Raw genomic sequence first — 26,163 nt, 5'->3', positions numbered from 1 at the left:
TAATTTTGCTTTGTCAACATTTTGACATTGATGTGCGCTGATAGATCGCTGCACTAAACGTCTGTGTGTTTTGAAGGAGGGAGCAATGACAGCAAGTGGGTCCAAATAAAAAAAAACACAGTGTTGTAATCGTTATTGTTATTACTCTATAACTTACGTGCATTAAAGCAAACCGGCCCATATTGCCATGCGGCCCACTGGGAAAACTCTCGGTGCTCCAGATGACCAGTATGCACCTGCGTCCACGTAACCTCTATATGTGGAAAAAAATCTCACCAGCCCACTTAAAAAATGGCCGGGCCTGCAAACAATTGCCAGATAGTCAATCCGCCCATGTCCTTCAGACATCGACAGTGGACTATGTCTCTTTCTTTCTTTTTTTTCTTGTTGTGTGGCGCGCATGCCCGCTCGCGGTGTGAAGCACGTCTGCCTTATTCTCCAAGATGCACTTGACTGCCTTTTGTGCAGCGGATTTTTTTTTTGACGCCCTAGTTAAGGCAGTAGGGTTCCTCAGCTTAGGTGGGCCACCCGAACTGCAAAGTGCTGCAGGAAACCCTGGATGCATGAACGCTGTGGCATTCTTTCCCACACTGTCATTTTATGACACATAATTTAGATACCTCGAAAGGGAACAGAAACTAATCATCAATCGATAAAGACTGACGTCACATTGATTTCAGTCTTTGACATGGCCTTACTCAGTCAATACTGTAGTAAAGAGTACAGTTACAATATTCAAAGTCTTAAATAACAAGCCATGTGATACCTTTTGTGAGGAACCAGTTCAATTTAAATCATTATTAGTCTATTTGACACACAAAACCTTTCAGAAGATTTGAAAAAGATTGCACAACTGTTAAAGCACCTCCAAAGGTTTATTGAGTTCATTCACCCATATTCACCCAAGTTCATCTGATGTGGTATTAATATATGCAGCAGGTGACATGACAGGGGTCCAAAAGACTCAGAAGAAAAAATCTTTCTGTCACTTCATCTGCACCTTCTACTGCTGAATAGTTTTCACTCTACATGCCAAAAACACCAAACGGCACGCAGAGTTCTTTAAAACAGGATTTACCGCATTTAATGCGCCTTCACTCTTTTTCCTTTCATTTCCTCTTCGTACCCTTTGAAGGTTGAAATTTCTTACAGAAGTTCCCTTGAAAATCTTGCCTCCTCTAATGGACCATCAGCTGGCTGGAGAAGAATTTCCTGTGGTTGGGTCAAGAGGTCAGAAGAAGGTTGAGTGAGTGAAAGAAGACAAGGAATTTATTAAACTATATATGAGAGCTGAAAGTCATACTGTACTTTAATTCACTTTTTAGGAGAAACATGCATCCATATATCCAAACCCATTACGGTGGTTAAGGTGTGCTCTTTTACAGACACAGAGAAGTATCAAACAAGTTTTCCAATGAGATTAAAGGAGCAGAACTGTTGTATAATACTGTTTGTTGAACGATGAGCTCAGTGCTCTATTTATGTTTGTCTTGGCTTAATACGCATTTATGAACACTGCGATTTTGGCCTGTCTAGGTTTAAAAACAAGTTCTGCATTTCAGCAGCTCTCCGTATGCTGCCGATATGATGTTTTCTCCATCCTGACTGTTTTTTTTAAGTTTGCCATCCTGTTTTCCTATCACCTTTCCGCATGGCAAAGATGGTATTTTCTCACCGTGAGGATCTGTCTTTCCATCTGCTGTGTAACCCAAGAGAAACAAAATAAATTTTTAAGATCATTGCTGGTTATTCCATCCAATGATAACAAATTGGGATTAGTCATAAGGGTGAGACAATCCTGAAAGTATCCTGAAAAAAACTGTAAACAATGGTCTGCATAAACACCCACACTGGTTTAAAAAAGTTTAAAACATGTCAACAGCACCAAGGAGGGTGTATTGCTGGAGTGACTGTCTGCCAAAAACAATGAAGGCTTGATGGCACAGATGCCCGCTTCCAAGCCAAGGACAAAAAGGGAATGGTTTTAAAATATGCCATTGAGATGAAATAAACAGTTGACACAGTTTTACAAATGTGAACAATTGCCATAAAAATATGGCAGTTTGACATACAATATATGCAATAGATCACTGTAAAAAATTTGCTGTAATTATGCAGCTGGTTGCCAGTAACTTACTGTAGAAGGTAAATACTGAAAATGTTTCTTGTTCATTTAACTTTGAACAAACTGTTGGCAGTAAATAACATAAATGTAAAATCTACAGTAAGTTACTGGCAGCTAGTTGCCACAGTAATACCCAATAATACTGTAATTTCTACAGAATTTTTTTACAGTGTTTAGGTATAAAAAGTGATCTAATTGAGGGGAGCTGGGGTGGTCCCGGACCTCCTAAAAGCGTTGAGGGACCCCCTATAAAGCACAAAAATATAAATTAGAGGGGTTAACTAATGCAAAAATTTCTGTCTGAAATACATGGAAACACTTAAAGGCGGAGTCCACGATGTTTGAAAAACGGTTTGGAAAAGGAGACGGGCCGACTACCAAAACACACTTACAGCCAATCAAATCAAATCAAATGCCGGGTTGCGTATGTGTGGGGCGGGTCTATCAACAGAAGGTCCAGATTCTATTGGGGTAGGGGCGTGTTTGTTTAGGTGATTTCAAATATCAACATTGGCTTTCAAACATCATGGACTCCGCCTTTAAGTGTGACCTCACACTGAGCAATGTACAGATTGTTAGATTTAGGATTGGGTTAGGGACTTTTATTTTTTTCTCAAACTATTATTTAACACTAATTTAAATGGTAAAAATGGTTAAGGTTTGAGTAAAAGGACAAGTTTGGTATTTTAGACTTAAAGCCCTGTTTTCAGATTGTTTATGGTGAAATAGAATGGTTTTGACTGAAATTTCGACATCTGCGGCTGCCCTGAGAATTTTCGCGTGTTTGTGTTTCAGCTTCTACCTTTACAATGGGTTTAATGGTGCACTGGAACAATCCTTCCTAAAATGCATTAAACTTTCGTTTACAAATACGTGAAACTCACCGAGTGGTCAGGGGTGTTCACTGATATGCTCACACAAAAATCGCTACAAAAGATGCTTTCCAACAGTTGTTTTAGCATTCGTTGTTAACTTGTGGACCTATTTTTCCAAACACCTCACACCCGTACATTCTTCCGCTTAGAGCTTGAATAATAGACACTCCAGCCCAGGTGGTGGCGCTAATCCGCCATTGCCAATTGCAAGAATAGAAACAAAGTTCCCGGCGCGGAGTAATACAGTACCTTACAGGACATCTAATACAAGTCAATGGAGTTGGTAAAAACTACGATAAAACCTGTTGGAATGCGTCTTTTGGAGCGATTTTTGTGTGAGCATACCAGTGAACACCCGTGACCACTCGGTGAGTTTCACGTCTTTGTAAACGAAAGTTTAATGCTTTTTAGGAAGTATTGTTCCAGTGCACCATTAAACCCATTGTAAAGATAGGAGCTGAAACACAAACACGCGAAAATTCTCAGGGCAGCCGCAAATGTCGAAATTTCAGTCAAAACCGTTCTATTTCATCATAAACAATCTGAAAACAGGGCTTAAAGTCTAAAATACCGAACTTGTCCTTTAAGGGTACTTTGGTCTTTCTTTAATTAAAATGTTGTTCCAGGACGAACAAAAAATGTTGATGCAGGATTACATCTAACTTTGTGAAATCACATCTACCCTAAAATGACAGGCGGGGGATGCTTGGCTGGTGGGGGTTGGGACCTAGCTAGGGGACCCTCATAATCTTTGACATAATCTGAACACAAGGTATAAAAGGTGAGTGTTATGCATGGTACTTTATGATGAAATAAAATCTAGCGAAAATTGTACTGTACATTTTGACAAATTTGACTCAAGAGCAATAAATACTTTGGTAACACCTAAAAATTTAAGTAAAAATGTTACGTAGAAAAGCTTATTTTTTAGGTATTACCAAGTAATTTTGAAAAGTTTTATCACCTTACATGAAGTGAGACAAGTAAAGTAAAAAAATCTTTAGGTGTTACCAGTTGAAGTATTTTTTATCCAACTTTCACATACAGTGTGTGAGTTTTAGCAGAGAACCTAAATGTAGCAGTCGTGACATTGAACTCTATGGTGCTCTACATGTGTGAGAACATTTCCTGTTAAATGAACAATTTTAATGTAAGTTGGATTGAATGGCATGCATTAGAAATCACCTGCCTAGATTAATTTTCCTCCCGAGTTCCATGATTTATTTTATTGCAGCTGACATCTCTGTCCCCACACACCAGACCCTCAAACTTAGCACAGCTGTTCACAATGTAAAGCACGTCTCTTACACACTACTGTTACTGCAGCCAAGTGCATGTATGTATGTGTTCGCAAATGCTAACCATCTCCCATGATAGTCCTCACCTTAGTCAGTAGCATACACTTTTTAAAAATGGTGCTAAATAGTACTGAAGGCTCTTAATCAAAGGGAAATCATTTTTTAGTGCTACAGAGCACATATAAAGCATCTTGACCATATTGTGCTATGTTGAACCATGTAGTCATGCTTTGAAATCAAGCTAAAATCTCATAATAAAAACAAGTCTTACCTTTTGTCGTGCAGTTTTTATTCCACAAGTGGCCATATTCAAAAATGCGCGCAAATAATTAACACAATTCACTTCGACTGCGTTACAGTTCCCAGTGGAACAGAACATGTTTATTTGTTCATTCATAGAGAACAAATCATATTACTTCTGGAATAATGTATGCAATATGCATAGTGCTAGTGTTGGTGAGAACCGTGAGTCTGTTTAAATGTTAAATCAAAAACGGATTTTACTTGCGAAAATAAAGATAATAGGCTTGTTTGACTTTATGCGGCCCCGCAAGAAACGACAGCCAAATGACGTCAAAGTAGGAGCATTAAAGTTTTTAGGAGCATAAAAGTTTGAGTTCACTGATATTTATGTTTTATGTAGAAAACAGTAAATTACTTCAGCTGGGTTTTCACAAGCATGATCATATATGTTTATTGGATAAAAGTTTTGTTCGGTCCAGTTCTGATTTATATATGAATTAACAATATATCAAAATTTAATTCTTATTATTTTTACATACAGTAGTACAAAACAGCTAAACTTGTTGTACTGTAGCGTTAAGCAGCATTACATTACATGCATGTACACAGTAATCTTTTATTAGATTAATGGTTATATACAGTAAGTGTATGTGTACAGCGGGTAAAAGCACTTGATTTTCTTGTGTGTTTGTTTTTATGCACTTGTGTGTTTGTGTGATTTGGAAGACGGTGTTGAAATATTTGTACGTTTCTCTTGCCAAATCAGAGTCGGGGGAGGGAAGATGTTTTTGTGTGAAATGAAATGTGTGTTGAATCAGAAAAACATAATAGGGATAACAGTAAGGACAATAGTGATGTGATCATATCAGCATGTGCTGATCGTTTCCAAACTGATAATGTAACCATTTCTGTTAACAGCATATCAATCAATCTTGCTAAGTAAACAAAATGGCCTCTCAAAATACTGATTCTGCCAGAACAATCATATTCCAAAACATTCGTGAATCAGACAAAATGTTTCCTAGTGTCGTGCTGTGCATTTCATCAGCAGAAATGATAATGACAAAGCATTTAGGAAAAAAAAAACACATTTCCCACATTCTTAACATCGTATGAAGTCTTAAGTAATGTAGGTGGATAAATATTATTTTATTCTGATGAAGTTTTCATAAACTCTAAAAAATGCTGGGTTATTTCAACCCATGGTTTGGTAAAATATGGACAAGCCCAACAGCTTGTTTAAATAAACCTCATATCTAAATACATGTAAAAGGTATGTAATTTTATTAAGTGCAATAATGATCCAGAAACATGTCCATTTACAACCTTTTTCCCTAGAATGAAATGGTTTGTTATTATCTTATTTGGAAGGGTTATGAATGATAATGTTGAGCTCTACTCTGATTGGGGGGCCGCAAGATGGTGCCAGCTGGGGGCCCCAGTTTTATCACATTTTAATTTATTCTGTGTAATTAAACCTAACAAATAAGGGTACTAACCAACAGCACTACTTTGTATAATTTAATAATTTTGTTTAATTAAAATGTTAAGTTTAAGAACTGTTTTTGTCATAAATTTTCTTTGGGGGAAGAAAAAGGAATGCACCGTACACAGGGGGGGTTACGCTGAAAATGTTTAAGAACCAAGTCTAAGAGATGCTAGATCTAACTATCTATCTATCTATCTATCTATCTATCTATCTATCTATCTATCTATCTATCTATCTGAAAAACATCTGGGGAGATCTAAACGCATATCATTTTTAATCTTTGGAAAGATCTGCCTCCTTCTCTGTCAAACCCACATATGAAACATGTGCTTTTAACATGTTTCCCCCAGGACCACAGACATGGAAAACTACTATCTGCTACACTGAACCTGTTTTATGGCTGAATCTTTTCCACATACTTTAAACAGACATGTTCATTTCCCTCATAAAGCTTTTTTCTCTCTCCCTGCATGAATAAGTTAAGCACCATGATCTGGCTCAATGGATACTGAACCAAAAAGCTCTGTGGAGTATTGAACAGTATGTTTAGTTTATGTGTACAGGTGTGCTTCTGTTCGTATTTATCATTGAGAAATATTTCTGTTTTTACCATTAATCTGGTCAAACTGCACACAAGAGAGAAATAATAACCAGTCTGAAGTGGGTGAACATGCCATTTTCAGCTAAAAAGGTTCATTTGTAGGTTTAAAAAGGAAAGATGTTTGTTGACTGTAGTGTAGGTTGCATCTGCTGAAAGCCAAATATATGTAAATGTTAAAGCATCTTTGCATTGGTAGATGCCTTGAGCTTTTATTAAGGGTGGATTTGTATCGGGCAGCTGTTTGTATGAGGCGTTCTGGGAAATGCAAGTCAATCTGATGCCAAATCTTAAAGTACAAACAGCTAAGAGGAACATGTTTTATACTGTTTTCTCTTCACTTGTCCTCCTCTTTATGGGCATGAACATTGCAGTTTTTTCTCAGTCACTTTGGAGCTTTTTTCAGATCATAAATTACCTTTTCAAAACATTTTGTTCAGTCCCCACATCAGTAAGTCAGTTGGTCAACATAATAAAGCAAATTCTTACTGGCTAGACTTTTACTCTATTTATATTCAAAAATAAACTAAAAACATCTTTATGTATACCTTTATTTATTACCAAAACTCCCTCATTTTTGTTCATTCTCTTGGGAGTCTTCAGATGTGGATGTTTGTAGGCCCCACTTTATTTTCTAATAATAAAAAAATGTGGGTTTAAAAGATGTATGGTGGAGAAATCATGAAGTAAAGTGTCTCTGTGGAAACTCTCCCGTAGTTTTCCCCTCATATGCCTCTGCTCTGGCCTGGAGAAGTCTTCAGACCCAAAACACAGAGGAGAACCTTGCTGTAGCCTTACACATATATCTTCTTACAAAAACATACAGGTCTACAGCAGCCCACTGTCCCAAACAGCACCTTTCAGCCTAATGCACGGCTCAGAGAGGCTTTAGCAGACTTTAGCGGAGGACGTGGCTCAGAACTCAATGTTTGTATCTTTTTGGTAGCATCACAAAACCTTGTGAGACTGGGTAGTCATCACAATAATGGGTAGTGCCACTGTTAAGCTTATAGCACATACTGTATTTTGCTATAGGCGGAAATCTTTGGTAATTTTAAGAATAGAGATCAATAACAGTCATGCATCTTGAAAAACTATAGGTACAAACATTCATAACTAGATGTGGTGGGCACAAACCCCTTAAAATGCTGAGACCTTCTGAAGTGCCTTAAAGCAATAGTTTTACTCATCTTCATGCTGTTTTAAATGTGTATGCGTTTCTTTATTCTCTTAAATAAAATAAAAATTAGGGCCGGGACTTTAACGCGTTAATTAAGATTAATTAAAAGATTAAACATTTTTAACGCATTTTAATCGCACTTATTTTTGCACCGCGGAACATTTCTCATTGAATGAGTTTCAGCAGACCGATTATACTGGAGCACCAACTAGCGTTCATGACTTCAGACAACAACAAACTACAGTGAACATGAACTTTGGTTGGCCCCGTGGATGGGAATTTTTTTTTTTTTAACGAACGGATGGAAGCGTCGATAAGAGCATGGTTGTGTGTAAGCTATGCAACAAGGAATTCACATATCACCCGCAGCACATCGAGCCTCAAGTATCATCTCAATGCAAAACATATAGCAGCTAGCGTGGATGTTAGCCCGACTCCGGGTACAACGACTTGGTTGAACAAAAATAAACAATATTTTGTTGCTTAAGCTTATGTATTCAGTCATTTTTCATGGTATACTAAAAATCCATGTTAAAAAATAACTTCTCAATGTTCTAATATTTAAGGTCAAATATTTATATGTGATTAATTTCGATTAATTAATTACAAAGCCTCTAATTAATTAGATTAATTTTTTAATCGAGTCCCGGCCCTAATAAAAATATATTTGATGATGGTTAGAACACACTTATTTACTTCCATATTATTTGTTTTTTTCCTACTATGGAAGTCAATGTGTAACGCCAACTGTGTGGCTACCAGTATTCATCAAAATATCTTCTTTTATTTTAAACATGAAAACTCATACAGGTTTAGACCTGCAACATAAAGATTTTTCATTTTTGGGTGAACCATCCCTTTAAAATGCACATCTTAGTATGATACATTGATGTGATTTCCGTCAAAACAGGGATTTGTGGCCCCTCCCCCTTTTAAAATAGACATAAGCATTAAGTTTACCTCATATCTGTTGAAAGCTAAAATCTGATGAGAAGCGGAAGTGCAGAATGATTGTTGATCCATCATAAAAATTGTGCGTCTGACATGACTCTTATTGGAGTCATGCCAACAAACCAGTATTTTTGAATGGCCTGAGGCCGGGATTAAGCTTATTTGAAGCAAAATATTTTATAAACTTATAATACACACCTTTTTTGATTTAAAATGAAAATGTTTGATTTTTTTTGTGGCTTTTTTCTAATTAAAATACAATAAATGCTTGCCCTATTAAATTGTTAGCAAGTTCTCAAGTAATCCAATAATCAAGTAAACAGGCAGTGAAAAAATAAGAACAGAGAAACAAATGAAAATAGGACAAATAAATACAATGTCAAGATACTGATACAAACAGTGCTTTAGGTAGGTAGTTTTTTTTTATAGTTTTTTATAAACACAGTCAGCTTAAGTACAAAGCCTTTTACTAAAACCTTCAGTAATACAGGGGTCAATTAGCCACATGTCCAAAACAAAATTTAAACTAAACGGTGTGTTTACTTATATAACCGTCTTTGTTTACATACATTTTCGATGATGGACATTTTGACATGTGTATATGTGACCGTTCAAGTGCAAAACCTAAAAGGTGAAAGGAGTTCAGTCCTCGCGTGCTGACAGGTAGCATGTGCACATGGTTGAGATGATAGATTACTTTTTAATCTCCCAACAACTTACAAGGACTATAACACAACAACTTGTAATGCATTATGATATTGGTTCACAGCAACATGATCTCACAAAGTTCCGTGGGATAGTCACGGAATTTTGTGCTCATTTTTCCGTGGCATTCTCACGGATCTCCGCATTTTTCCGTGGCCCTGCTACGGACTGTCTTTTTCCGTGGCATTCTCACGGATTGGTTACTCAACTGCTTTTTCCTATTTTCAAACCATTTTCGCTTCGGTTTAGGGTTAGATTTGGTGTTTGCATTAGTATGTCACTTTAACTATTGGTTTATATAATTTTTTCTGATTTATTCTTTTATATTTTCTAAACTTTAAACAATTGTCGCCTGGCGTTGGGGTTAGAGTTGGGTTTGGGTAGGGATGTCATTTCATGTAAATCTAACCCTAAACCGAAGCGAAAATGGTAAGAAAATAGGACAAAACAGTTGAGTAACCAATCCGTGAGAATGCCACGGAAAAAGACAGTCCGTAGCAGGGCCACGGAAAAATGCGGAGATCCGTGAGAATGCCACGGAAAAATGAGCACAAAATTCCGTGACTATGCCACGGAAATTCGTGAGATCAGGTCGTTCACACAGTTTGGCAATTGAGACCCAAACACATTTCATAAACAGACATTCACATATATCCTCATGAAGATAATGCATTACACTGTAGTTTACAATTTAAAACTTTAGAAATATAGTAGAGATAATATAGTGATGTTTGCCAGTGTGGAATAACAGACCTATTATGGTGTCATTTGCGTTCGGGAATCCATAGGCACGGGCGGACTGTGAGTCTAATACCCAAGATCATTTCGCCCCATTACATGCATGCTTATATAAGCACCTGTTTTTAAATATCCCTGTGCTTATTTGTGTTCACAATCTGTCTGAAGACTGCTAAAGGTTTGTACTTACAGCAGGTGTAGTCCGGGTCACAGTTTTTGTGTCAAACGTGTAGAGTAGGGTATGGATTTTAAATAAAGCTGCTGTCAGATAACGGTTCAGTTGTTCTTACTGCGGGACACAGGTTCATCAAGCAAGACATCATTCGCATTAAATTTTGTAAAATAAAGCCAAAAATTATCACACAAAGTTGTCTACTTCGTATCATGACAGAATATTAGATTATTTTATTTATTTGTATGAGATCTTTTCAATTTTTGCGCTTATTTTACGATGAAATGGCAAATAGGCAGGATTGCAAAAAGTTCCTCAGTTGTTTGTCTAAATTGATGTAAAAGAGACACTGTCCAGTACGTTTTTAATGCTCATAACTTCTAAATGTGAATTCTGTCAATGTTTTCGAGCAGGATTAAGTGTAACAATCATACAAAAAGCCAAAAACATACATTTTATAAGGACTTAAGGAGCAAATCAATCTTGGCTCCATTTGCTTTTATGGTGCAGGCCAAAGTGTCTGCCTATGTAAGTGTGTTCTCTCTCTTGACATGCTTTTTTCATACATTACAATGTTATTCATGCTAATCCCAACCAGCCATTGACTAGCGCACAGGTTTTTTGGTGAGCTTGACTGGAGTTTGTGGAGTATTGACATAATGCAGCTGGCTCTGTACGTGTGTTACAAAATGAACTAAATATTTCTTTCCTCAAACTGTTTCGTTTATACAGTGCACGCTTATTTCTGAATATGTTAAAACAACAGTGTATATTTAAAGGTTTAAGGTTAGGATAACAAACTGAGTTTTGTAAAACAAAGAGAAGGACACTAAGAAATTTTGCACAATTATTTGGATAGATTGTAATGCATTTAAGGGCTTCAAATTAAAGGTCTTACTCACCCTCACCCATTCATGTAAATTACATACTAATATGGTTTTGCACTTTCAGGAAAATGTCAGGAGCAATTCAGTGGATAAACCAGTTTAACACCAGTCTTATGCTTTGTTCAGACCAGCTGTGGTAGAGGCATCTAGCGCCAGTGATTTCAATGTTAAGTCAATGTACAGACGCATTGACACGTGTCTAGAGGTCTCCCGGCGCAAATGAGGCGTTTAGCGCAGTAGACACGATTCCGCCTTATTCGCGCATCAAGTTGAAATTTTTTACTTAGGTGGAAAACGCACCGCATTACCCAAACAGAAGCTTGCTATAGTAGTGACGTGATTACAGAAAGCAAACAGAGTCGCAGAAGCCCCTCCCATGATGCGAATTACCGTGTGAATGTCTCGATAACTTGAATTTCACGTGCGGCTTTCACGCGTGAATGAAGCGAGTAAACTCAAAATGTTCAAGCGGCAAACTAGACACAGTAGACGCGAATTTGACGCCTCAAATGCGGCTGGTGTGAACCCACGGTTACCCTAAGTCATGCTCACCCTGACTAAACTCCCAGATCATAGATCATAGTCATAATAATGTTATTACATATAACAGAGTTATAATATGACTTTTTTGTCACATCTCTCTCTCTTACTCTCTCTCTCTCTCTCTTTCTCTCTCTCTCTCTCTCTCTCTCTCTCTCATTTTTTATAATAACCATTTAAGGACACTGTTGATGTATGGGCAGATCAAAGTGCTTACATGCAGCTGATATTTAAATTGGCAAATGTACAGTATGTTACCTTTACCAATAGATATAACTATTCAAACTATTTCATTTTTGTCTGCGTGTCTGTGAAAACTCATAAGATTCATAAGGGGACTAAAGCTTCTTAAATCATTTCTAAACCTCACAAATATTGATTTTTCGAGTTAGTGATAGTTTATAGTGCTTGAATCATGTTATACACTGACATTAAAAATATTTGGACACTTAGGTTACACCTGAATATTTTTCAATGTCATTGTAATAACAACATATCAAACCAAGTCACATTTGTTTTAAAAAGAGATTGCAGACTTCTTTCTATTTCACGAAAATGAAGTGTTTTGTTTTAAATCATAAACAACAGATTGTATTGTTTAAAGGTGACATAGAATGATTGAATGGAGTATTTATCCTTGTTCTGTGATGTGACATATAGACAATTTTTTTTTTTTGTTTGGGTCTGTAATGCCATAGAAGCTTCCTAAAAACATCTCTCAGATAGCTCTATTAGGGTGGGGGATTTTAAACAAGTGGTTTTGCACTTATTTGGCTCCCCCTACTGGCTTAACTTGCAATCTCATTACTGATTGGCTGACTTTGCTGCCACTCAAAAAATGTAGCCAATTATTTTAAAGTGGAGGGGCAGTGACATGCCTGTGATGTCATAAGCATCAGTTTTTCCGATTGGGCCGTTTTCTGGCTGACATTTCTAAAAGAGGAATTTCTATAAGACTGAGATGTTTAGCATGTCTAGCAATTTTTGTATGCTCGTGAATGCGGGTAGACTACCATTATTCAACAAAGACAAGGTAAAAATGGTTTTTCATTCTCTGTCCCCTTTAAAATAAGGACTAAATGTATTTGGACACTTTAGCGTGGTCAAACTTTGCGGGAAGTTTCAATTAAATAAATAATTTTAAATATTAAAAAGGAATTGCATTTATATTAGCAAAATATTTAATAGCAAAATAATATAATAATAATACCTATACTATTCGTTTCATGAAACATTTGCATATGCCCCTGATATTTAGTAATGTTATCTAATGCAAAACAAATAAAAATGATAGATTTTTAAGTGTGCCAAATGCATTATATGGCCACTGTATTTAAAAGCATATAGGATGTCATGCCATATGAATTTGTGTGGGCTGTGTTTAAGGAGTCCCCTGTTGCTGGTGTTAATTCTCATTGACTGAGGGTCTGAATGAGGGAAGCTGCAGGTCAGTGACTCTCATAGGACTGAACCATCTGAGACGGCAGGTCACTGGATGATGTAATGCCTACCTCATTAAAACGCAAAGAAAATTAAAGAGATTTATTCCTCTTATGTCATTAGAAGATCATGTTCCCGCTTCCTTCAGCCTCATACAAAATAATACAACCCAAATAAATTTGATTAAGCAGCCCAGTGAGAAAAGGCATATTGAGTTACATGGTACATCTGTGGTTTCTATGCCTGCAAGCCATAAACGGCATGCAGTATACTCGACACTCTCTTTATTTATAATCAATTATGAATCAGTATGAACACTCTTAAAAATAAATGTGCTACAAATAGTTATTTGAAGCGATGTCATAGAAGTATTGTTTTGGTTAGCCTAAAGAACTATTCTTACTCTATTTAAACCTTAACTGTGTTAAAATAACTATGTCATGCCCCTTACTGCATTGTTTCTGCGTCTTGTTCACATATAATTCTTTCCGGGAATGTTACGGGAATGTACAGTAACTAGGTCCTCTTTACGGAACGATTCCAGAACTGGTTTTTCATGTTTTATTAACTTTTTATCAGTGCCACATATTAAGGAAGTTCCATAAATCCAAAAGCAGGTAAAATGAGAACATGTACATAATTTTCATCATGCCAGCAAACGCACATTCATACAAGCCCTAAATGTGAAGCTCTTGTGCTTCACGACTGCAGTTTAGGGGAGTGCAACTCACATGGCATAAATGGTGGTCCAGAAACACCCCAGAGAGCTGCTGGGCCCTCGAGAATCTCATTCAGGTCATCCTTCAAACACAAACCTTCCTAGTAAACTACGTCTAATGCACTCGGACTAAAACCAATAAACCACAGGGTGGAGTCGGTTGAGGTTTAATAAAGGGAAGAATTTCTAATGGTAATAAACTGTGTGTATATTGAAAGTGATGGTGTTAATTAGACAGGAATGTCCAAATAACTCTAGACTTAGACATGTCACAGTGAGGTCTAGTGTTACAACTGCGTCTACATCTGTTGCTTGACCAGGATGTAATCATTTCACAAGTTTAGGATGGGTACTAGTAGCCTAATTTGTTTCACTGAACTCACACGTTTTGTGTTACAGTGAAAAAAAAATCATCGACGCCTGATGACGTGCATAATATAAGAGGAGCTCAGATGCAAGAGCCTCTAAATACCAACTTTTGGTCAAATTTGAGATAATACAATTAACCGAATGCTCTCTGCACGTATTATAGGTTAATCAAATGTTTTCACTTTAAATCCGCTTAAAGGTGCCACATAAAACTGTATTTACCTAGGCATAGATGAGCAATAAGAGTTCTGTACATGGTAATGACTTATCGTGAGCCTCAAACATTATTGTTTCCTTCTTCTTATGTAAACCTTGTGCATGCAAAAGACAGCTGGAAAATCTTTTAGTGACATCAAAAAAAGGAAGGCAAATCTCAACATAACACCAACTGTGACATTACAGTCGAGATGTAGCCTACATCTCAAACATTAAATTAACACATGGAATGCCCATGAAAAATTTGCTGTAGATATGCAGCTGTTTGCCAGTATCTTACTGTAGATTTAAATGTATGTTATTTACTGCCAAATCAAAGATAAATGAACATTAGTATTGTAATTTCAACAGACATTTCTAATAATGTGAGTGTGTGTGTGTGTGTGTGTGTGTGTGTGTGTGTGTGTGTGTGCGTGCGTGCCTGCGTGCGTGCGTGCGTGTGTGTGTGTGCAAGTCCACATTTCTTATGTCACCACCATCTTTGTTGTTTTAGCAAAGTTTTCATCTTCACTTTTTTATTAAAATAAATGGAAAATAAAAAACACAATGTTCAGAACAAAACGGCTTCTTCAGGCTAAAGATGGTATTTAGTGTGACCCCTCTCGTGCACATCTTGAACTCTTTTGAGGAGACTAAAGTTATTAGATTAGAAATGAGGATTTAATTTCATTTCGGTTTAAGAGAGCCTGCAAGTTCCTATTGTTGCGTAAGGAAATGTTATAAAAGCTGTTTTTAATTCTGCATACATTTTTAACACTTTATGTTACAGTTTTCTTGTTACAGTTTAATTTAAAATAAAGGGTTTGTTTAGAGTTAGTTGCGTGTAATTATGCATACTTTACTCTTATAACCATAGTAATTACATGTATCAAAGACACTGATGCAAAATAGACTTTCATACAAAAGAGACAATAAGTAAGAAATAATTGAAGACAGGCCGTTGAATTATTCCAAAATAATTACACTTTGGGTGTGCATTATTTTCAAAGAATTCAATGGACTAAAGTCACTTATTCCTCTAATACCACTGTTACCACAAACATTTCGCTGGTGGTTATTTTAAGACATTTGACAGCTCAGGTGTGTGGTTTACAGAAAAATAATCAACACCTATGGAACACTTGTCAACCAATCAGAATAAAGCATTCAACAGACCCGTGGTATAATAAGAAATAATGTCATACTCAAATCAACATATATTTTATGTAGATTGAATTGACTTGCAAAACAACGTTTTTTTTTTTTTACTTGGTGGTATTAGATGTACAGTGCTAAACAGTTGACTACAGATTTTCAAGGAGATGACATATTTATTACTTGTGGTTGTGGCAGTGCTAAGAATGATTAAGATATTTTATTATGACTAGGCAATGTTTCCTTCATGATACGTTGAATTTGACAGTGGCAGGGATAAAGGGTTGCTACCTTTGTCTGATAAAAAACCTGGACATGATCGATGACCCGACCAATTGGTTTGCTCACAAGCAAATAGCAAATAATGATTTAAATAATGTATTATTAATATTAACAAAGATAAAAAAATGCTTTATAAGTGCAGTCAATTATTAGTTCATGTTAACTAATGTACTAAACTAATGTTAACTAATGAACTTTATTGTAATGTGTTACCCACTTATTTGTTAATTATGTAAGGGATAATGTAGAGGCAGCCGGTAGTTATTGGGAAATAAGCCCCGACAGTGTGATCAGGACCCGACGCGAAGCGGAGGGTCTTGTATCACACTGAAGGGGCTTATTTCCCAATAACTACCGGCTGCCTCTACATTATCCCGCTTATTACACGGCTACTTGCCACATAAGAAAAAAAACTGGACATGAATATGAATTTGAAACATTTTATTGGCATATTTGTTTTAAATTAACATTTTTATCCTTCCGCGAAACTTTGCACAGATGCATAAAATGATCGTAATACCTTATTAAGATCCTCTGCTTCATACTTGTCTGTCTCCATTTTTTCCTCTTTAACCAGTCTTTGAGAAGTTTTAATGCCCATTCTGTATTTTTTTTGTGTGTTGGCTTCGTAGCTGTCATGCTCTATTTTGTCAAGTTCAGTGTCAGTAAGCTCTCTGTGTCTTGTCGTGGTTGTCGAGTGTTTGTCACAAGATGGCGCCAAACAGACAGTAATCTTTATTGATCTTTATTGGCGCGGAGCGATTTTACTGGTACAAGTAGTCCGGCTATGCGTTATTATTTTGGAGCGGTTATTATTTGAAAAGAACGAACCTGCAAATGTCTCAACTGACCAATCAGAATCAAGCATTCCAGAGAGCCGTGTAATAAATATATATATTATATATGTAAATCACTTTTACAATTTATATAAGCTGCTTATATTATTTATGTAAACTGTTTTTATTTATATTCCATTGCAACTTTAAACAGGTCTAAATAGCAACTATAGCCGGCCTGAAAATTGCAAATGAAATTAAACTTGTTGAACTCACCTCAACATGTATTTTACAATCATTTAACCCCCCATAGGCAATGCTGAAGTCACTGTTACAAACTGTACACCGTGCAAGACTGTCATTATTTTTAACTCGTATAAGACAGAGAGACGGAGAAGAGATAAAAGCCCGCCCACACTGACAATTGATTGGTTGATTTACCGAAACAGTAGCCTGGTTAGCCAGACCTACATCAAGATGTAAGGTCTGGCAACTCTTCACACAAACGGCTCAATGCAAGGGGTGGGATATAAGGTTGTCCCTCAAAATGCCTCTGCACGCAATAGGATAGCGCTATGACGGATCAGAGCAACGAAGAAGGTGACGTAGTTACCGTAACCAGTCGGCAAAACTCCAAACACATCTTTCTTGCTTAAAAAGGACTTCAGTAGGGTTTATTTGCTCTTCTCTCAAAGAAAAACATATGTCTAAGTCCTCCAGAGTCGCGGCCAAAGCCGCTTCAAAAGATAGCTGTTCGCCAGCAGCAGCAGCAGCCATTCTCTGTTTTCAAGTAGGAACCGTTGCAGCTCTGTCGTCATCATGTTAAGCCCGCCCCACAGACGCTACACACGATGTGATTGGCCTGACCAAATTTTGGTTTTTGGACCGGTTAAGTGTATTGTGAGTGCCTAGACTAAACCCTGGCAGCAAATATATTTTGCGGCCGCTAGGGTGCGTCTAGATTTCTAGGCTACCGAAACAGGCCAATCAGGATGCTCTCTGTCTTACATGCGCTTAATGAGACACACACACAGACGCAAGGTCTCCCTCTCTGCCGTGCGTGCACTTAATTACATATTCACAAAGCTTTTCGAAAACCGGGACATTCAGTGACATTCATGAAAATCTTATATTTTTGTATGATTAACTTTATATGAATTCATATGAATTAGCAAACTCATAAAACATGTACAAATTCTTGTGATATCAGGCTAGGAGGACTATCAGTTTCAAAACACTATGGGAAGTAAATGTACAATATGTGTTTACAGTTTAATAGAAATTTGGATGGGTTTATGGGGATATATGATCCCCATTAAGTATAACCAATTTATAATCTCTTAGCTTATAACTAAAGCTATAATCAATTACACTGTAAAAATGCTGGGTTATTTTCAACCCATCATTGGGTCAAAAAGGGACAAACCCAGCCATTCAGTTAAATCAATCCAGAAAATGTGTATATATTACCCAACAATGGTAAGACCCAAATATAGCAAAAACGGTTTCACCTTTTAAATGTTGTTGTTGTTGGAGTCCTCTAATACAGAATTCAATGGGTTTTTGCATTTTTGACATTTTAGTAAGTTTTAATGGAAATGTTGTAATATTATAACATTGGGCCTTTGGGGTAAAAGAATTTCAGTGATTTCAGCCACTGTCTGAACAAATGTAGAACACATTTAAAAGTTTATTAACAGGATGTACTGCTTATGTACCCCAATAACAGTAGCCTATATATCCATATACATAATCACACAATACATAATAAACAGACAAACCATATTTTTATGAAAAATATTTTATTATAAAAATATGCTCAGATTGTATTTACAAAACCAGATAAACTGAACGAAAACTGGTATTTACTGTGTTTAGCTGTGTTTACAGACATGTTTAATGATAGTAGTCCCATTCTTCTGACGCAAACTTTCAGAGGTACTCCAGTGGTATATGGAAGGAGATGGCATCATTAGCGATAAAAATAATAGAAATATCAAGATTGAGTCGAATAAAATCCTTTTTTGACAGTAATACCCATCATGGGGCAAGGTATGTGTTCTTAAAAGGCTTGGTTTTGTTGCCGTGATGTCCACATAATCATCATATGGGCAGACAGAGATTTTAATTTCTCTTTTTAAGTTAAGAGACATCGCCACATTCCTCCTCATCAGTTATATCAGAGTCCAATCTCAAATTCACTTTTTTCAAATTTGGATGATATAAATGACATCATACACATTGTAGATAAGACAGTCCTGGCTAGTAGCATTATGAAATAAAAACCCACTTTTTATTCATCTTGATGCAAATCAATTCCAATCACATTTAAACATTTCAAAGGATTCACCCATTCCACAGAATTCACAAAATACTGTCTGGCGAGCTTATTGTCCTTAATTTATAATGCTAATAGCACCTGTACTCCCCATCCCACATTCCAGAACAATATCACCTGACCCTCATGCAGCTGACAGATATTTGAGCAAACAAAGCCCAGACAAGAAAACAGGACCAGATAAATATATTTTATAAATAATAAGATACACATAGTTTAAAATATTACTACATAAATAATTCTCAAATAATTCATTTCCTAAACGCTTATATAATAATCTTAAAACTTTGATAAAACTCAAAACAGTATCAAAGATATTTAAAATTAATAATATATTTTGTTGATACCAAAACAATGATTAAAAAAGTAGAAAAGCTCAAAATCTAATATAATCCAAACATTTAGCTGTATCTTAAAATCTGCATGATCTAGACACATAACTAATCACAGAAAAAAAAATTAAGCATTTTACTTACATGATTGTTGATTTATTTGGTCCAGTAAAAAATGTTATGTTCTTCAAGGTGGGTTTGTAGGTTTTGTAAGTTCACGGCCAGGAAAACAAACCTATTTACAAAGTCTACCATTCAAAATCATTACAGGGTTAAACAAAAGGACTTTTTAGTTGTGTAAATGTGATATTAAAGGGCAAAAAACATGTACAGGTATATTTTATTAGACCTTACACTGAAGTTGTAATATTACAACCGAGGGCTTTACAGAGTTAAAACGTTGTTGAAGCATTGTGTTGAAAAAACCCAACAGAGGTTAAATCACCACCCAACATTTTGGGTTTGTCCCTTTTTGACCCAACACTGGGTTGAAAATAACCCAGTGAATAGTAATTCCATATAAGTAAATCAAATTGATCAAAATATAGGTTGCTGTATATCTAAATTTACAAAGAAAATATCCACATTAAATCATTATTGTAATAAAATAGATGCATAACTAAAATGAGATTTATGATGATCATATCAGATAAGAACATTAGTTTATGCTTAGGTTAAACATGTTTTCAAATCTCTTCTGTTTATAAAAGAAGCCTTCACATTGGTCGTAAATCCACCAGGGTAACATATCCATCATCCAACCTGGTCAACATTGAATATATCTTTGGCCAATATCTTATCAGCCATAATTCTCTTTCTGGCCCTCTCTGCTCTCAGTTTTTTAATGAAAGCAGCTGGTTTTTGTTACATGGGAAAAATCTGCAGAGATTAATGTTTCGGAAATGACTTCACCCAAACAAATGACCAACATCAGTTTATGCAATTGTTCTCCATATTTCTTTCAAACTTTTGAACTTTGAAATTGTACGTTGCAATAAAGCATCTTAAATCTTTAATTTCCTGATAAAACATTACCACATGGTCGGTAGTCTGATATGGGTGTCATAATTTGACCGTAAAACACCAAAAATCCAAGTAGGCCAATGTTCATGTACAAAATAAGCAGGTTTGATAAAACAGTATGTACACGCTCGACCTGATTTTGCCAAGTGGTTAATGTCCTCAGGGTAACATATTGTGTCGACCCAAGGACAACGGTTTTGTAAATAAACCCTAAACACACCCCAAACCCCAACCTTAACCATAGCTGAACCCTAAAATCAAGAGGGAAATAAAGCAGCTAATCCTGGTTGTAAGTTTAATCTATAATGTCAACATATTAATGTTGCCCTAAGGACATCAACCACATGGCAAAATCAAGAAAGCCAGATTATCACTGTGGTGATGATCTAAAAACATCTTTTAAAAGGCACTTAAAAACTTAGCAAAACAGATATCAAACTAATAAAACTATAATCTTTGGCTTTGAAGAGACTCCAAGCAGGATTCTTAGTGGCTTTTGATGTTTAAGAGTTAATATTTGTAAGGCGTCTTTACCAGGAAAGGAGATGAGTGAGGCAGAGTTTGTTGATCTGTGATTTGTTCGATGAAAGCCTTCATGTACATGACTGACAGATCACCACTTACTTTATATACGCCTGCCTTCCCATCAGATAAACGCAGTAAACTTTGAATAAACAAGTAACACAAACATGGATTTACTTAACAAGATCTTAACAGGATTTGAAAATCTCTGATTTATTGCATGAAAGCAACCTTTGACCTTCTGTGTAACCATATGCTTCTTAACTCGAAACAAACGCTGTTGATTAAAGTGTGTATTTGAGTTTGTGTGGGTACTTTTTGTGCATTAAAAACAGGAGAACCGTTGACGGATGGTGTACAGTATGTGAAACAAGTTTTGAAGTGTTAGGGTCACGAGGGAGTCGTGGGGGGTTGCGTATGTAGGGAAACGATACCCTGGTGGAATAACTCTTGAAATGTATAACGTTTTTGGTTGTATTTCTAAAGTTTGAGCATTTGTGTGTGATATTTTATTGTGATGGTGTAATGTAATATGGGAAGGATTCTGATCATTTCACCTTGTACTGCCTCCTATCTTCACTACTGCCATCAACTTTCATCATCTAAACCTCAGCACACTTTCAGAAAAAATTGTCCCTAGCTGTCACGTGGGCAGTTCCCCTTCAAAAAGTACACCTTCAGACCTTAAAGGAATATTCCATTTTCTTAAAAGAAAAATCCAGATAATTTACTCACCACCATGTCATCCAAAATGTTGATGTCTTTCTTTGTTCAGTCGAGAAGAAATTATGTTTTTTGAGGAAAACATTGCAGGATTTTTCTAATTTAATGGACTTTAATAGAGCACAACACTTAATCATTAATTCAGCACCTAACAGTTTTTTCATTGTTTCAAAGGACTCTAAACGATCCCAAACGAGGCATAAGGGTCTTATCTAGCGAAACGAATCAAACGATTGTCATTTTTGACAATAACAAATATACACTTTTAAACCACAAGTTCTCATCTAGGTCCGGTCCTGTGATGCGCCAGCGTGACCTCATGCAATACTTCAAGAGGTCACAAAGGACGAACGCGAAACTCCGCCCCAGTGTTTACAAGTGTTGAGAAAGAGGACCGTTCCGACATGTTGTATGTGGAATGATACTAATTAATGTCTTTGTGTCAGTTTATTGTTTACAATGGTCCGCAAATGTGCGTTTTATATATGTAACGCGTGAACTATCTACGTCACTACGCATTTACGTGAGGTCGCGCTGGACCGGACCTAGACGAAAAGTTGAGGTTTAGTGCATATTTTTAATTTTTCTTGTCAAAAATGACAATTGTTTCGCTAGATAAGACCCTTATGCCTTGTTTGGGATCGTTTATAGTCCTTTGAAATTCCGTTGAAAAAAACTGTTAAGTGCTGAGATAAATATTAAATGTTGGGCTCTATTAAAGTCCATTAAAATTAGAAAAATCCTGCAATGTTTTCCTCAAAAAACATAATTTCTTCTCGACTGAACAAAGAAAGACATCAACATTTTGGATGACATGGTGGTGAGTAAATTATCTGGATTTTTCTTTTAAGAAAATTGATTATTCCTTTAAGAGAGGTACATACTGGTACAAAAAATACCTCTAAGATACATATTGGTACCATGTGTATACATATGTATTAGAATGCACATGTGCATTCATTGTATGACCATAAATTAGTCAGTTTAGGTCAATTAAAATTCATTTCTAAACAAATGTATTATAGTTTTACTTAAGAAATGTGTCTTGTTCAGGTTGTACACACAATGAGAGGGAAGTGAGTTTGATTAATAGGTGAAATTTGAGTTTGTGCCCTAAATCCATGGACATTTATTGAATTATCATAAATTGGTCATTTAAGGTCAATTAAAATATTACACATGCATTTGAGTTTTTTTTAGATGAATGTTACTTGTTCAGGTTGTACATGTATTGACAGAGAAGTGATTTGTCTGAATAAGTAATATTTGAGTTGTGTGCTCCAACATGCCTACAGGTGTGTTGTTACTATGCCTGATGCGGGAGTTTGAATCTCCTTAGCGAGGACCAATTTGTGGATTTATTTGGAGGAACAAGGTTTGTATTAATGTTTTATCTAGAATATGTTGGTGTGCACAAGAAAATACAAACATATGCACAGTATGGTTCAAATGACATTAACTGTAACTTCTGAAAGCAATGCGATGGTGATCTAATTTGTTAAAAATTATTTTTTTTTCATCTGAAATATCTGACTTATGTGATGCATTGTTACTAGCGATTATTATATTATTTATAATAACTCAATAAAAACCTGATGCAAGCATGACCTTATGTCAGATGTATATGTACTGTATGACGTTGAGTGCATCAGGCACTGAAAAACAATGCATTGTAAGGGGCCGTTCACATATTGTGGCTTTTGCGCAGCCAAGTTCGTTATTTCATCAAAAAAATAAAAATAAATTGCCACGTAAAATTACATGAGTTTTAGAAAATCACATTGGTTTAAAGTAATAATTTTATGTGGGAATTTGCAACGCAATTACCTATAAATGACATTCATCTGATGTGGTGTTTGATTTGAATGAAAATGACATTAAGTCAACTTAATAAAGTCACATTTTAGAAAATCATATCTGATGATGTAGTTTTTTTTTTTGTAAATTGTACATATTAGTCCTTTTTAAAGGTAACTACCCCAGTGACAGCTAGGGGCCATTTTTCTTGACAGCGCACAGATAAAATCCATCACAGCATCAGATGTTTTGGACACTTTTATCCATCTTAACACCTACATATTCAACATAGTCATATAGTAGTATAGGACAGTGATTCTCAAACTGGGGGCCGGGACCCAAGATGGTGCCAGGGGGGCCCTCGTTTTATGACATTTTATAAAATACATTAATCTATCACGAATTCTGTGTAATTAAACCTATAAAAAGGGCTACTAACCAACAGCACTTATTTGTATACTTTAATATGTTTTGTTTAATTAAAATGTTACGTTTTATAACAATTTCGTCATAAAGTTTCTTTGGGGGGGCTGCAAAAGGAATGCACCGTACACAAGGGGGGCCGCATGCTGAAAAAGTTTGAGATCCATTGGCTCTCTCCCTCTAGTTATTATTTTCCAGTTTTAGAGTCTTTTTATGGCTAGATCCGCTTGTATTTACTATGGCATCTTTATGCCCTAAAATATATAGTAGTATTAAGCTCTTTGTTAGAACTTTTTACTCACAGGTGCACCGATTACATCAGTGGAGTTTATTCAGGAACAGATCAGGTTTGGATATGTTCATTCATGCATTGGCTTTTAGAACACTTGGCTGTTTTTTAAAGATGTTGCATAGTGAATCTTGTTGAAATTTGTTTCCCGGCATCTGAAATTCTGCATATGTGTCATGTTTTGGCTTTGAGCTATGGCAGTGTTGTGCTCTGGGGTATAAAGCAGTTTAAAGCATGGTTTGGCAGAGTTGTGCATCCCCCAGAGAGCCTTTCTGTTTGACCGGCCCCTCTAAATCATACACAGAACGGCCCCACAGACCCTCTGTTTGTTATTGCATGGGAATTGAAGGCCGTTAGCGTGGACGTGAATCTCTCCCTGTAGGTGCGCACTTCTGTGTGTTTTTCTATGAGTGATATCTGCATCCAAAGGTGACCCATAGGAAAGAAAAACCACAAAGGAGATCTTTAAAACATTTTTAATGTGTCTAAAAGATGGCAGAGAGATCAAGTATTTCTCCTGAGATAAAGATAAATATTAACTAGTATCTAAAAATAAATCATTATTAACTATATTGTATACATTATATTTATAATACTTATTAATATACTTCATTCTACATTAATCTGTGTCTTTACATGGAAAATAGAAATTTAACTCTTTTTATATCCTTAAAATTTTAAGTTTGAGTCAAACATGAAATTATTTAGCCAATTAAGCATATGCTTTATGAAACAATTTTTATTTTGTTTTTATTAAAAAGAGGAATTCGCAACCCAGGCTCCCTTTGCCACGAGTCCTGTACCTCTGCCTACACTTCTGCATAACCTAAAATATGTTGCTCCAGGTACATATCACTGCATCATTCAGTTAAATGTCCCTTATAGAGCTGTTTGGTTTTTATCCATTTTGAACCAAGATTTTAAAATGTATGAAGCAGACACATACACAAATTATAACCTGTATATCATTGTTTAGTAGATTGCCTTCAGGTACTTATGATCATATGCACACAAACGTGTGGAATGTCTAAGCGACTTGTGGTCAATTTATGGTCTCATTTTAATAAAACACAGCCAACTAAAACATACAGATGTATTTTGATATGTTATTACTGTCCCTTTTTTAAGTTGCCACCATGCTCTCAACAAGTTCTTTATATACCTTAGCCGAACATGATCAATCCTGACAGTGAAGTGACATCAGACTTTTATTTGTCACAATCACGCAAGCATGAACTGAAGAATATACACCAATAATGTTCAGAATTGTCTGTTTTGTAACCTTGAATGAACCCTCATAAAAAAAAAAAACAAGCACCTCCAGTGCCTCTAGTGGACACACCAAATGAAAGATACAGCAATATATATCAAGAGAAATGTATTACTGTGCATTCACACCAGACGCGGAAGAGGCAGCAAGTGCAAGTGATTTACATGTTAAGTCAATGCAAAAAGGCAACCTGCGGCGCGTTAAATGCGAATGCCGCATTCTGCGCTAATCGAGTGTTGCCGTGTCATGCGCGCGACAGGGGCGTAGCCAGTAATGGGCCAGGGCGGCACTGGCCCGCCCACATAACTCCCTGGCCCGCCCAGGCAAGTTTAACCAAAATACATTTTTAGTTTATTTTTATTATTCAAATGTATTTAATAAAATATATTAACATAAACCGGATTTATTGTTGACTGGTGTGTGTTTAATTTGCTTTCTAAATAAAATGAAATTGTTGAAGCAAGTTGTAGGAAGCTTCCGAAACGTAATTGGTTGCTTGGTTGCTAGGAGTTCTGACAGATAGACTCTGTGGGGGGCGGCGGCCGGCGGGCTCTGGCAGTCTGCCAGCTAACTTTGCTAACTGCTTTTTTAGCTAATATTAACATTGCCACAATAATGGCTAAAGTTTCTTTAATGTGTTATTTAAAAAAGCAAGATTTGATGACGAAGATACGCCACTGCCTCCATCTACCGAGTCTTACCAGCCCAGT

General features: G+C 36.2%; 1 long non-coding RNA gene across 1 annotated transcript in view; it reads right to left on the bottom strand.

Moving 5' to 3' along the window:
• Positions 1 to 856: 856 nt before the first annotated feature.
• The window catches only part of LOC135738704 (uncharacterized), a 32,963-nt gene continuing 7,656 nt past the window's right edge, over positions 857 to 26,163 (bottom strand). Inside the window, exon 2 of the long non-coding RNA XR_012334689.1 lies at positions 857 to 1,212. This is a non-coding gene — a long non-coding RNA (uncharacterized lncRNA). The remainder of the gene's footprint in view (positions 1,213 to 26,163) is intronic.

This window comes from Paramisgurnus dabryanus, chromosome 12 (assembly GCF_030506205.2).
Source record: "Paramisgurnus dabryanus chromosome 12, PD_genome_1.1, whole genome shotgun sequence".
NCBI lineage: Eukaryota > Metazoa > Chordata > Actinopteri > Cypriniformes > Cobitidae > Paramisgurnus > Paramisgurnus dabryanus.
Note: the sequence above shows the minus strand (reverse complement) of the source record. Positions and strands in the feature narration are given on the sequence as shown.